Source organism: Rattus rattus, chromosome 6 (genome assembly GCF_011064425.1).
Source record: "Rattus rattus isolate New Zealand chromosome 6, Rrattus_CSIRO_v1, whole genome shotgun sequence".
Lineage (NCBI taxonomy): Eukaryota > Metazoa > Chordata > Mammalia > Rodentia > Muridae > Rattus > Rattus rattus.
The window spans coordinates 108,237,042-108,251,247 of NC_046159.1; positions in this window are offsets into that span (position 1 = coordinate 108,237,042).

Sequence of the window (14,206 nt, forward strand, 5' to 3'; positions counted from 1 at the left end):
GGGTGAGAGGGAGGGATTGGGAGGAGGGGAGGGCGGGGAAGATGCAACCAAGATATATAGTAAATTAAAAAATAATACAACACAAAAATTCCTCTATGTATTAATGCATAGTACTTCAATAATGCTATATATAAGACTGCTGTGTATAAGTTCATTAGCCTAGTAGGATAATTAAATTATTTTAATGTTGCTTTGAAATTCAAAGAAGAAGAAGAGGAGGAGGAGGAGGAGAAGGAAGAAAGTAAAAAATAAAAAAGCAAATTACAGAATAAAAGATAAGCCTTTTCAGACACCTGACAAGGACCTTATATCCAGAGTACATGAAACCTATCAAAACTCTATTATAAAAAATTAAATCATCAACAAGAAATCTGAATAAACATTTACCAGAAAAATAGATGCAAGTGGCCCTTATACACACAGACAGTTGCTCAGCACCATTAGTAATTAGGAAAGCACAAGTCAAAACCCCCATACCATCTTCACCCACAAAAATGCCTATGATAATACCCACTGTTAGTGACGATACAAAGAAATCGTCGTCATATGATGCCCATAGAATGGAACATTGAGTTTGGAAAACTACATGGCAGTTCCTCAAAATACCGAAGTACACAGCCACTGGGTAATTCTTTCCTAGAAACATATATAGCAAGAGAAATGGAAATATTTATCCAAACAAATGCTTGCACATAAATGCTCACAACAGTATTATGTATAATGGACAAAGAGTGAAAACTACCCATGTTTTCAAGTTAAAGAGTGGAAAAACAGATTGTTATTACCATGCAAAGACTCATAAGTGCTTCATATGGGCAAACCATAAGAATGCAACACTAAATGAAAGAAAATGGCCACCAAAGATCACATGTCAGGGTCCATTCATGTAACATACTCATAATGTATAAATGCAGAGAGGCAGAAAGTAGATTAGTTGCTCCCCAAGGGTAGGGATCGGCAGTAAGAGATGACATCTATGAAACCAAGACTTCTTCAGGGGTACCGGAAATATTCTTGGGTGTGGTACCATGTTGCAATGAATGTACCGATCAGTGACAATACTTTTAAAATACTAAGCTTATATTTAAATAGGCAGCTTTTACAGTATGTAAAATGCATGTCAATAACTATATAAACCCTAGATAGCTCAGATTCCCATTCTAACTCAGTCACCGCTGCTGAATGTATCAAGGTCCTTCCCTTAGGACCTTGGCATTTGCTGTTTCATAAGTACCTCACTGTGTGAGCTACTTCTCTATAGCTGTGATAAAATTCCACAGCCAAGCCAACTTATAAAAGACAGTTTCCTTGGACTTGCAGTTCCAAAAGGCTAAGAATCCTATGACATAGAATCATGGCCGCAGGTGTCAAACACGGAGACAGCTGAGAGGGCCTCTCTCCAAAAGCAAGCAGAAAGCAGAGGGCCCAAAGTGGGAATGGCTTGTGGCTTTGAAATCTCAACATCCCACCTCACCCCTGCCCCAGTGACACACTTCTTCCAGAAAGGCCACGCCTCCTAAACCTACCCAAGCAGTGCCACCAACCTAGGGGACCAAGTACTCAAATGTCTGAGCCTATAGGGACATTTTTGTTCAAAACATCACAGTTGGCTGCATGTTATTTATGTCTCCTTCATTCCTCATCCATTGTCTGTGATTGTCCCCGTTCCTGGTTTTCACTGTTGTGGCGGTGAACATTTGGTTCTTAGTTGTTGGCTGTTTGGGAAGGATTAGGAGGTGTGGCCTAGCTGAAGGAAGTGTGTCACTGGGGGCAGGCTTCGCTGTTTCAGAAGACTAGTGCTACTTACTCCCAGTGTGTCCTCTGCCTCCTGCTCACCGATCAAGATGTGAGCTCTCGGCTAGCCGTACCTACCAGCATGCCTTTGCTGGACCATCACAGACTCACCCTCAGACACCATAAGCTCAATTAAATTCTTCCTTTTGTTAAGATGCCTTGGTCATGGTGGAATTTTTTTTCTCTCACAACAATAGAAAAGTAACTTATACAATTATCAGTTGCCAAGTTTTATTTTTCGTAGAGCATTAGCTGCTTCCAGAAATCACCTTGTCTCTTAGTTTTTCTCTCTCAGTAGGATGTAAGCTCTGTGTGAACGGGGCCGTTACCTGAGTTGTTGTAGCTGCCACTTATGTCAGTGACACTGCCTGACACACGGTAAGCATTCGATAATACCTACTGTATGCTGCATGAATGAAGGTGGCTAATCACCAAGCTTCCCTGAATCTCTCTCAATCTTCATTTTCTAATGACAAAATGTCATAAGAATAATTACACTGAGCCCATAAATAACAGTGCGTGCAAAAACACAGCTCATTACAGACATTCAATAAACATGAATAGTGATTTTGCTGTGATCCCCTCAACTACCACTAACCTATAATTAAGATGGTCCACATGACGATCACGATCACCTGAAATGAGCTACTTTTCACTGGAAAACAAAGGATTGAGTCCCTTCTTCGGGGCAACCAAGCTTTGCATACAAGGCTCCTAGGATTTTGGTTCCTCTCTTAATGAAGGTCGATAAAGAGTAGCTACAGTTATTACTTTTTTCCCCTTTCTTTTAGGAAACTTGGGGTCTGGAAATTGAACGTATGGTATAATGTACCTAAAAATATTCTCTACCGTTGAGTTACATCCTGGGCCAACAGCTGTAATTATCATCGGGGTTATAAAGAGAACAATGAAGAAGAAAGAAGGAAAAAGAGAGAGGGAAAAAAATACCAAATAACAATGACTCCACTTAAGAAAAAGAGAGAATGGGCAGACCTTTTATCTGTTGATAATAACGTAATAACTTTTTATCCATATGTTCAATAGTGTAGTGAATGCCCTTTCAGTACAAATACAATAGCCACTTGATGTTTGACCCTCCTTGTTGGATTAGAAAAGCTGGGTTATGAGGTCAGTGAAGCAGGCATGTGAAGCAGGTGGAGGAGCACAGCGGTGTGTGGAAGCAGGGCATGCAGATGGCAAGCGGTGCAAACCTACCGGGCAGCGTCGGCACCGAGGCTCGCACTTCTGCAGCGACTCTCATTAAAAGTCAGGGAGAGTCTGAACTGCTACCTTTCGCTGACTTTTGTGAAAGAAATGATATGTTACAGCGGCATAACCATCAGGGAAATTGTGGTCCTGCTCCGGGAACAAGTGACCCTGACAACCTCAGTGGCTTACACCAGCAGCTGACAAGTCATTTGCACCAGGCCCAGCAGAAGTCCTCTGTGAGGCTGATCCTCTTTGCCTTCACTCCGAGGCCTGCACCAAGGGAGCAGCTGCTGTCTAGAGGGAAAGGAAAGGTGGCGTGAAGCTGTGCCCACAGGGATGCACTTTGCATCCACAACCTGCATTTCATCGGCTACAGGCAGCATGGTTACCTTATTCCCAATAAGGAGGAAACTTGGGATATTTTGAGAAAGGCGATACAACCTACTCTAGCCTTCCCCAGTTTTAGAACTTGGTGGGGAAAAGGTTTTTAAGTTTTACAGGTAGGAAGGAAAAAAAAGTACTTATGAGATGCAATTGAAAGTACAGTGTAATGACTTACCACATAGAACATGAACACTGGAGTCTAGAATCAGAAAAATATACATAGAAATGCAAATAAAGCCAGACTTTCATTAGGCTGCCTCTCAAGAGAATGCAGTTTAGACGACTTCCTTGGACCTCTGCAGATTCTTCCTTGACCTCCTGGGCCTCAGTCACAGGGTGATTCCATGAATTTCCCTGAGGACTGAGGGAGGCATCTGCCTTTCAGGAAATTGGTGCCTGTGTAGGGGATGATCTGTTGGATGCTGGGAAAGTGCAGATTCCTGTCAGCATCGGTGACTACAACCTTGCTGGCACTGACTTCTGGGAGGTGAGTGTTTGTTTACGAGCATGTATCAGGGCTGTCTAAAAGAACTATGGTGCTTAAGGGCTGAATTCTGTAGCCTCAAGCCAATGCATGTTGAGGTCCTAACCCCCAGGTCCTCAAAAATATTTGGAGATAAGGGCTTTTAAGAGATAGTTAAAAGGAAGCCTTTGAGGTGGGGTCTTATTCAACATGAGGCTATTCAGGGCTGAACTGGATGGTAGAGCACTTTCCTTCCACGTGCAGGGGACCTGGGTAAGATTCCCAGCACCCCCCAAACAAACAAAAAATTAGGAAAGACCGTGTGGGGATTCAGCAAGAAGGCAGCTATGTGGACTAAGGAAAAAGCTCAAACAGAAACAACTCCATGACTCATTGGTGTTGGGCTGGCAACTTCAAGAACCATGAAGAATTTCTGTTATTCGAACTACAGGGTTTTGTTATGGCAGCCCTCTGGACATGGTAGATAGGAAAGGAGTTATCATTCTTCTCCAAGGTTGGAGGTGAACCCAGGGGCTTCAAACTTTCACAGGCTTAGACTTCTTTGCTTTTCTGGGAAAAGGTGGTGGGTGTCGTCCTCGGATCCTCTGTGGTCTCAGCAGTTGCTTATGTGAGAAAACCCTGAGAGAGGAAGTCCTTCACCATAGTTATCATGCACAGGCCTCTGAAAGCCCTCACCCTTGGGAGAACCTTATTCACCAACCCAAAGGAAGGTCCCCCTAGGGAATTTCATTAATTGGTAGAAATCGATCCAGATGTGCTTAAAACCAGGAGAAAATGTCATTTTAAATGATGCTTAATTACAGAGAACTCTTAATAACATGGAAAAATGATTATATTATCATTTAAGTGAAAAAAATCAGCATGCAAAATTAAACTATAGAGACAGAACCACCTTATCTATGTAATCGTATGCATAAGGGAAAGACTGACTAGAAATATAGTCAACGTGAACATTAGCTTTTCCTCGTGATGACATTATAGGTTATTTTTGTTTTCCTCTTTATATAGCCTGGATTTCTGAATTTTTCATGTCGAGCATGTGTGAGCTGTATAATCACAAAATAGGCTTATGTTTTAAAGATGGGGAGCGGGAGCAGAGTGTGTGTAACCCAGTGCCACCAGTGAGAGCTCTCTCCAGGGGATGCAGGCTCCAGAGCTCGCAAGTTAGATCCGAATCCATCAGAAACCTGTGGTCCAGTCTGCCCGCTTCCATGACTAGGAATTTCAACTCCTCCCCTCAGGCATCTAAGCTCTGCCTTTGAACTTGGATTCTTCTCTCTTGGATTCGAGTTGCCTATGCTTTTTTTTAACCAATGACCCCACCTAACCTTTTCTACCCTTCCCACATACCTTGCTTCTAACCTCCTGTACCCTCAAGCTGCCCTGGCATCTTTGACTTCCGTGAGCAAAGGGGCCACAGAGTAATACGCAGGAAATAAAGGGGGAGGGGGAGATATTGGGAGAAATGCTTCCAGAGTCGTCTTCTCTGTGGCATGACTCTCCCGGCTCCTCTTGGCTTCCTCCTTGCTCCTCCTCTGTACCTGAGTAGCTACATCATACTGATGCAAGGGTGACATACACACAGACCATGCGGCTGAACTCTGTCTACCTCCCCCTCCTTGAATCTGTTGTTCACAGTAAGGCTGTCACCTGGCTCTCCTCCAGAGCAAACTTCCTAACCCAGGTTGCGACCTCAGAATGCACCAGCCAGTATTGCTCAAATGCTACTTACGATCGAGCCTGACTACCTAGCCAGGGAACGTGGTATTCCTATTAGATATCGCAACTGATCTTTATCAATAATCAAGATTGATATGAGCTGACTAACACCCCCACAACCTTAGCGTTGATATGCTACCCCCACATTTTATCCACATCGAGGGAGGAGGGGAAGGGAACAGTAAATGGGGTGAGGCTATAAGCCCTCAAAGTCCACCACCAACAGTGTAACCTCCTCCTCCTCCTCCTCCCGAAGGCTCCATAACCTCTCCAAACAGTACCATCAACTTGGTTCAAGTATCTGAGCCTAAGGAGACATTTCTCACTCGAACCAGAACAGAGGGTGCCAAGAGGCTGGGTCCATGGACAGCGATTAAGCTGTGAGAGTGGAACCCTCATGAGTGGGATCTATGCCCTTTACAAAAGACTCTGCAGAAAGCTTTACTCTTTTCATCCCACAAAAAGATATACTGGGAAAACACTGGCTAGTGTTCTCGAAGGTCCTAGAAGAGCCCTCACCACGACCTGACCATGCCAGTACCCTGATTTGGACCGCAACTCCAAATCAATTTTGAGAAAAGCGAGAAACAAGAATATACTTACCACATACCTGGCCTTTGACACAATTGAACTAGATAAAAGTGATATTTTGGTCTCCACATCTTTACTCTCTGTTGGAGCTCAGGTAAAGAAGTGTGATTAGGGATGGAGCGGTGGCTTAGCAGTTAAGAGCACTGACTGCTCCTCCAGAGGACCTGCGTTCAATTCCCAGCACCCACACAGCAGCTCACAATTGTTCTGTAACTTCAGGGCGCAACATCCTCGCACAGATGTACATGGAGACAAAACACCAATGCACATAAAATGAAAATAAATATTAAAATATTCTAAATTTAATAAAAGAAAGTACTATTAATGAGATCTCACTATCTTGAAAAGGGAAATGTCTCAGGAGCCTACTCTGTCCCACCAGGAAGGGACTTCGTATGTGTCGGTGACTTTAATACCTTTGTGCTAGCATATTCATCACTGTGACACAATGCTTGGGAAACCATCTAGGGGAAGAACGGCATGTTCTGCTCATAGCTCCGGAGTCTCAGTCCATGCTTGACTGCCTCCATTGTTTCTGGGCCAGGGAGAAGCAAAGCATCATAGAGGAAGAAGGTGGAGAAGAAAGTTGCACCATCTTGTACCCGTCAGGAAGCAGAGAGAAAGAGCAAGAGGAGGCTAGGACCAAGCCGGCTTCCGAAGGCACACCCACAGCACCTCCCTTCCGACAAGGTCCCACTCTTCACGATTTCACCATCTAATAATTCAAAATGGAAGCCCGTAATGGGCTAAACCCTGAGATTTGGTCAGTACCTTTCTGATGTAAGCCACCTCTAAAATCTCCCCCCAGAGTCTCAGTCCAACTGGGTTGCCCATCAAACAGAGAAACAGAGGCTCGGAGAAATTAAGACATTTGTCTAAGGTCTCTGGTTAGTGGGTGGCACTTAACCTGATAGACCAAGCACTTCTTAATGCTTAAGAGCTAGCTTGTCTGTGGCCCTGATGCACTTCTCAGGAACTGAGGCAACAATCCTATGTTTCCTTAAATCCTAACCATGCCACCCCTTTGTTAGTAACCAACTAAGCTAGCACTGAGCAGATGCCAGGAAGGTAAAGACCATGCAACTGAAGGGCAAAGGGCACAAGGGTACTAAACTGCAGACAGGAAAGCACCTAACATTAAGAAATATATTTCCCCCCTGAACATCTCAGAGACATTTTCCTCCACTCTGAGACAGAATCTTACTCTGTAGCCTAGGCTGACCTGGAACTCATTATGTAGCTCAGGCTAGACTCTAACCTCACCGCCTTCACTCTCAGTTTGTGCCTTGGCTCCCCAGTTGTAAAGCAGCTCAGTGTTAACCAGTCCTCCTTACATCAGACCACTTTGTGTTTACGTAAGGCTGTCAACAGAAACAGCTGTCCCTTAGCATGCCTGCTTGCCACCGGAAAACAAGTGAATCGGATACTGCAGATGGACTAAAAATAATTTAAATGAATAATGGATTCATCTAGCCATACATAAAAACCAGAGGGAGTGAGTTAATAAGCAGAGAATGATACTAAAGTTTAGCTACGTGACCTTTTCAACAGACAAGACGTTTGACCCCTAGAGACAGCTGGCCAGCTGCGCCTCACCCCTTTTTGGTGAGCCTGAGATAGCCAGCTGCCAAGGGACTGGGGAGTGTTTACAGGATCTCAAACCACTGCTACTTTCTTCTCATCTTCCCAAGAAAAACTCAGAAAGTACAAGGGTACCCCACAGGCCACTAAGCACATCTCCGATTGTCCCCCGGGGAGATCTGATGTTGAAAAATGTCACTTTTCCAAAACCGTGGTTCAAACCAGACGAGGAATTACAGAAAAGATGGCCTTCCATGGAAGAAGACTCTGCCTCCAAATCCCTAATGTCTTCATTAGGGGAACTTAAACGCAGGCACAGCAGCTGCTCTCCACTGCTCTGAAGCACTGTGGTACAGTGGGAGGAGCAACGTGTGGGGCTGGTGACAAAGCAGTTCTCCTTCCGGGCCCCAGCCCTGCCAGCATTTAGCTGGGTGATCTTGGCAAAGGCACTTGTGGGTCTGATTTGTTCAAGGAGACTCGGCCAGACATGAGGCCTTCTGGTTCTAAAATCCTGTTTTTCTTCACCTTTGCATCCACATCTTTTATTTGGTGAAAAATCAAGGCAGGTTCTTGAGAGTTTCCCAGAGATTCTATTTCAGAACCCACGCCACTATCCTTTCTGTATTCCTCAGCGGCTTCCCCTGCACTTGATTAAAGATAAATCTCCAGGGTGGTATTCCGAACTCCTCGTGATTGGGACATGGCTATTTGCCCCAGCACAGTACCTCACTCCTACCAGCAGCCTACTTTATGCTCTGGCACCACCACGCTGGTTCTGCTTCCTCACCCTGCCCTTGCTGCATCCTGAGCATGCGTCACGTGTCAGACGCTTTTCCTGTGCTCACCTGTACCTCTCTCTCTTTGCTTGACTGTCTCGTACTAATAAAGGCAGAGCTTGCTAACGAGCAAGCCGTGATACATCGTTAGATTAACAGATAGAAGGTTATGTCTGCGTCGTGTAACAATCCCTCCAGGTTGCTTCTGTGTTGCAGCTTTGCTTCAGAGTTCTTCATGACAACTGGGGGAGGGGATAATGGCACAAGGGCACATTCCCTCTTCACCCTAGTGAGGACAAGGTGCACACCCTTCTGCTCACCTTCCTGAAATGAGAGCTGACCTCCTGGCCTCCCCCATGGGAACCTAAGAATTGGTTAGGCTCCTTCCCATCTTCCCTTTACAGTGTCGTTCTGTGGAGGGAGAGAGCAGCATCTCGTCTGCCTCCCCCCCCCCCAGCCTTGTGCTGTTTCCTTTGTGATATGTCCTTGTTTGGACAGGTTGGGGCCCTCATTTTCCTAGTCCCACCGAAACGTGGACCTTTCAACCACTATAGCATTTGTCATACAGTTCTGTGTGATGTCTGCTCAGCTAGACAGACTGAATCAATTCCTCCCTTACTCACTCCCTCCCTCCCTCCCCCCTTCCTCTTTTCTTCCATTCTTTCTTAAGGCAGGCTCTCCAGGTAACCCAGCCTGGAACTCACTATGTAGTCTATGTTGGCTTCAAACTTGCAATCCTCCTGTCTTTGCCTCCCAGGCATTATAGACATGTGTGATAATTAATCGTCACTATTGACCTGACTGAGTTTAGAATTATCCACAAGACAAAATCTTGGACATGTCTGTGATGTTGTTTCCAGGAAGGCTGAACTAAAGTTGGAGAGCTGCCCTGAAGGTGGGTAGCATCATCCCCTCAGCTGGTGTCAAGGAGCAGCAGACTTTAAAGGGAGGCAGCAAATACTCCCGACTGCAGATGCAACTGACCAGCCACTCCATGCTCCTCCTGACGCCCTTCCCTGCCCGATGGACCACACCTTTAAACCGTCAATCAGAGTAAACCCTTCCTCCCTTAAGTTCCTTTAGTTAGGACACCCTGTCAAGGCAACTAGAAAACTTAGCAATAAGGGAAGTTCATACTAAGAAGTAGGGTTGCTGTTGCAGTACACCTGAGATGTGGAAGAGTTTGGAGCTGAGGGTTAGAGAAGCCGCAGGCTGCCGTGGGCCCGGCTTAAAGACCCATTCTGGTAGGGACGTAAAGGCTAGAATGCCGAAAGAAATGTAGACAGTAGGTGCTCAGCTCATGCGGTTTTGGAGGGAATAAGGACATCGTTGGGAACTGGGCTGGAAACACTTCCCATTGTAGCCTGCCATAAAACCTAGATTCATTCTGCCTAGGTTCTAAGAACTCAAGTTAGGCTGACTTCATATGTCGTGGACTCATTTACTCCTCAGAGGAAATTTCAAGACAAGATGGCATTTAAGCCGTGGCACAGTTACTAAGGCTCATGGCTTTGTTTACAACTATGATGAGAACTAGTAAAATGACACAAGAAAGGAACAGCGGGGCAAGAAAAGGTGTGTGTGAGGGCCAGGCAGGTAGGTGCAGAGACCATGGAAAAGAAGCCTTGTGCTCTACACTATGTCCATATAAACAGTGTCCAGAGGGAAACGTCCCACCTGTAGAAGGCTCCAGTTTGTGAAATTGAAAATTAATTTTAAAAGGATAGAGTCTGAACAAAGGATACCAGTGAAAGAGTCCCCGCTAGAAAACAAGTACAAGGGAAGTGTGTTCTCTGGATCTGCCACCAAGACACAAAGAGGCCACTACACAAGTGATAAAGGGTAGCCAGACAATCTCAAGTTGGCAATGGGAGTTTCAGGCTCGACCATATGGTTTAGGCTTTATGTATAAAAGTTATAAAAGTTACAGGGCTATGGAAGTTTGCACCAGGGTTCCAGAAAGTCACTGAGGCCAGTGCGTAGTAGCATTAGAGTTCTTGCAAGGAGGTCGTAAAGGTCATCCCATGAAAGTGAACGTGAAGCCCAGGTAGCCATGGAGACCCTAGGACGTTAGAGATACCAGGGCCATAGAAAACTTCAGGCACAGAGTGGAGCTAACTGGGAAAGTGGTCACATGGGCTTTACCCAGCAGAGGGGATGCCCATGGCCATTTTGTCAATAAGTCTAACATGCCAGATATGGAGTTTCAGGTTCGATGTTTGCCTGCAGAGTTCCAGTATTGCCTTGGTCCAGTTTTTTCCTGCTGTGTGCTGATCCTTCACTTTTGGAATGGGAATATTTACCCTGCAATCTTGTAATTGGAGGCATGACATTTGTTTTTGTTTTGTAGAGCTCACAGTGAAGGTATTGCCTCAAGTCTTAGAAAAGTCTGAATTTTGGACAGCATTAGACAGACTAGATGCATTTTGCATTACAAGATGAAAATGAGATTTCTTGGCCGGGGGTAGACTATTAGGACGCTAATTGATATTTGGAGGTATCAGTGACATGGGATAGATTGATTATATTTAACCTTCATTGCCAAGCTGACTGAATTCATGAGTAGCCAGAAGACAAATCTATGGGTGTGTCCTCCAGAAAACTGTCTTGGGGGGGTAGTAAAACACACCCTAAATGTGAATGGTACCGAATCACAGGCTGGGGCCTTCAAAGGAATAAAAAGGAAAGAGCGACCAGAGCACTGGGATTCCTCCTCCTGACTGTGGGTGCGCTGTGTAACTTTACACCCACGCTGCCAAGCTTTCGCTATTCTGATCAGCTGTAGCCTCGTTTGTAGCCAACACAGATCCTTCTTTCTTTACATGGCTGCTATTCCAGGGTTTCCCATAGCAGCTTCATCACAAACGCAGCATGCAATCGTCATGCTTAGCTATGACTCCTGTGGGCGGAGTCTTGCCATTTCATATCTGTATTCTGAAAGCTTAGCAAAGATGCCGAGGAGTAGCTTTATGTTGACCGAGTGAATTAATAAATGGTTTAAGTGAATGGAAGAAGCAATGAATAATTACCTTAAGGGGGAAAAAACCTGGGTTTTTCAGAACAGACTCACTTGAAAGAAAGAAATGATGCGATATTATCTGAGATTAAGAAGAAAATGTTTGTCATACAAGGATGACCACTGTAGTTAATATGAGCGCTGTCATTTATTTAGGATATGTTTTTCTAATAACCTCCATGGGAGCGAAGGCCTTATACCTATTTTTCTTTGTCCTGTCTTCAGTACCTAACACACTGTCCGCAACACATACTCAATAAATGTCCTGGAAAGGCTGAATGCATAGAGAAATGAACATACACATTCATGAAGATTGTACTCTTAACCAGGTGAGTCACATTAAGGGATAGCCTGAGTATACCTTACTGGGAGCAAAACAGTTCGTAGTGCGCACCAAGACCTATCAGCATCACCTCGCAAAGTCCACATCGTTACCCTCTCCAGATAAGAAATGAGCAACCATCACTAGAGGAAGGTAAAGCCCCAGTGGGAGTAGATGAGAATGCACAGATGTCTCTAAACTGGCTGAACTAAACACAGCCTTTGTAAACTGGTTAATGAAACAGGAAGAAAAGTAGCTGTTGATAAAGGAATTGTGACAACTACAAAAAGTACATCGATTGGGAAAATTAAACAAAAAACAAAAATTTAATTTTTTGAGACAGGGTATGGTTTCTGGAGTCCAGACTAGCCTCAAACTAACTCCCAGTCTTCCCATCACAGCCAACTGTTCCAAACACTGTGAGAGTATTTTTTGAAGAGGCATTGGAAATTTTGACCTAAAATTTTATGTCTCCCTCAAATTCATACATCAAACTCTGTTCCTTAAAATGATATGTAGAAGTAGGAGTTTGGGAGGTGATTAGCTCACAGGTCCAGAGCCCTTAAGAATGCCCCCTCCCAAGGGGCCCGCTCACCTCTTGGACCACATGTAGATCCACTGAGAAGGATCCATCCTTGATCCAGAAAGCAGACACCAAAGTTGCTGGTTTTCCCGCCTCCAAAATGGTGAGGCACAAAGTCTGTTACTCACTCAACGTACGGTGTTTTGCTATGGTAGCCGCACTGGACTAGCATGGGTATGAGTGTAATTCTTTAAATGTTCAGAACACCTTTATATTCTCATAGGTTTTAGTTTGGCTAGATAATCTATCCAGATCCCGAGCCAGTGTTTCCATAGGAACCATCAGGTAAGACAGGCAAGTGCAAGAGCAGTTTACAGCCAACTTTTCTACCCCGTCTTAATCCAGGTATCTGGAAACTCTAGAGATGCCCATGTAAAAACAAGCAAACTCCCGTTTGAACTGATTCACAGTAATCATGAGACAGATGTTGAGGCCGGAGATATTTTTTTCCTAAAATGACCAAGAGGCAAGTGTATGGTCTAAGTGTGGAAGTATGATAGTCGCATATTTATTTTGGACACTTGTTTTGGGATACATAAAAGGACAAGACTGTATGCTTGGCTGAGAAACCCTCTGTGGCAGAAAGAAACTGACGAGATTTAGGGATAGAGCTCTCGCCCACGCTTCCTAAGCTCTGGAAGTTGGGCAGGACCACTGACCACTGTTGGTGACTAGATGCTAAAGGGTGCCAACTTCCCTCTCATCATTATAAAGATCCTATGGGGTTGTTCTCTGAAGGCTTCCTGCCCCACTGGTTGGATGGAAGTAACCTTGGAGAAGATGGAGTCACACGTTGGAAGAAGCCTGTGTCCCTAAATCACTAGATGGCCCCTCTTCTAAGTCATACCGGATTATGAGGATAACAGTGGTACATTTATTTGTACTGGGTTAACTTGTTGAAATTTGAGGATCAGTTGCTATAATTTGCCTATCCTGACCAATTTACCCTATTTCCCAACTTTCCTCTGGGTCACAGAAGGAAGAGAGAAGACTAAATCTCTAGAGTCTCAGAAGATCAAGATATATGAAGGAATCCAGGGGCTGGGGGAGTTGCCTCAGTGGCTGAGAGCACTTGTGGCTCTTGTGTGAGACCTGAGTGTTCTCAGAACCTACATGGTGGTTTACAATCAGATATAACACCCATTCCGGGGCATCTGGCACCCTCTTTCCACGGGCACCAGGTATGCACACCATGTACTTACATACATGCAAGCAAGAACATTCATACATATGAAATAAATCTTTTTATTTTCTAAAAGATATTTGGTACCAACCTCAACATTAAATATTATAGTGTCTAGCAGAGTCTGGAATGAAATTAGAAGCCTTAGACATTCCCATGGGACCACACAGGCTACCTGTGCTCCCCTATCCAACCCACTAACTGTCCCTCTAGACACAGTTATTTCCTCGGTAAGTAACCATCTCCAAACAGTGGCCACGTGAATCCACAACACAGCCGACTGATTTCATATATCTAGAGTCCAGATAAAGCCGTATTAAACCCTTCTTGCTTCCGCCTTTGTTTTTTATTTTGTCTGGACATGCTGATTAAGAAGAACAAATAAATTGTTAAGCAACTTTATGTCCAAGAGTGTATTTTTTTTAAAAAATGATTATAAGATGTGGTTAGGCACAGTCCTAAAGGGACAATTAGGGGACCCAAACATCACGTTGAAAATGAGACCTTTGGGTACTTGCCTGAAGATGTTATGAGGAAACATTTGTTTACTTACCAACTTTGAGA